Genomic DNA, 889 nt, shown 5'->3' with positions numbered 1-889 from the left:
GCGGGTGAAAAGCTGTGCTCAGATTCAACTTGGAGCCAAAAGCTTCCTGGAAGGATTGCCATATCCTTGACACGAACCTTCCGTCTCTATCAGAGATAATCGAGAGAGGTACTCCATGGCGTGTAACAATCTCTCTCATGTAAATTTCGGCCAGTTTACTCGTATTATCCTTCTCTCGGATAGGTAGGAAGTGTGCTGACTTCGTTTAAACGGTCCACTATTACCCAAATAGTGTCATGGCCTCTTGGTGTTCTTGGCAACTTCGTAATAAAATCCATAGAGATTTGTTCCCACTTCCACTTGGGAATCTCTGGTTGCTGCAGAAGTCCTGAAGGCTTCTGGTATTCTGCCTTAACCTTGGCACATGTTAAGCACTTGCTCACATAAACTGCAACATCGCCTTTCATCCTAGGCCACCAATAGTAATCTTTAAGATCCTGGTACATCTTATCCGCTCCAGGGTGGATAGAGTACCGTGATTTGTGAGCTTCTTCGAAAATAACCTTCCTTAAACCACCAAGCAAAGGAACCCAAATCCTGTTCTCAAAACACAACGTTCCTTCCCTGTTTGGTACCAATAACTTCTCCATCCCACGGAGATACTCTTCTTCCAGGTTTCTTTCCTTGAGAGCTTCTTGCTGCGCTGCACGAACGCGCGAGGAAAGATCGGTCTGAATAATCATCTCCAAAGCCCTAACCCTTATGGGCTTGATCCTCTCTTTACGACTTAGGGCATCGGCGACCACATTCGCCTTCCCTGGATGATACTTTATCTCACAGTCGTAGTCGTTCAGCAACTCGACCCATCGTCTTTGCCTCATGTTCAACTCCTTCTGGTTGAATATATGCTGGAGGCTCTTGTGATCTGTGAAGATTGTACACTTCGTAC

This window comes from Helianthus annuus, chromosome 16 (genome assembly GCF_002127325.2).
Source record: "Helianthus annuus cultivar XRQ/B chromosome 16, HanXRQr2.0-SUNRISE, whole genome shotgun sequence".
Taxonomy (NCBI): domain Eukaryota; kingdom Viridiplantae; phylum Streptophyta; class Magnoliopsida; order Asterales; family Asteraceae; genus Helianthus; species Helianthus annuus.
Note: the sequence above shows the minus strand (reverse complement) of the source record.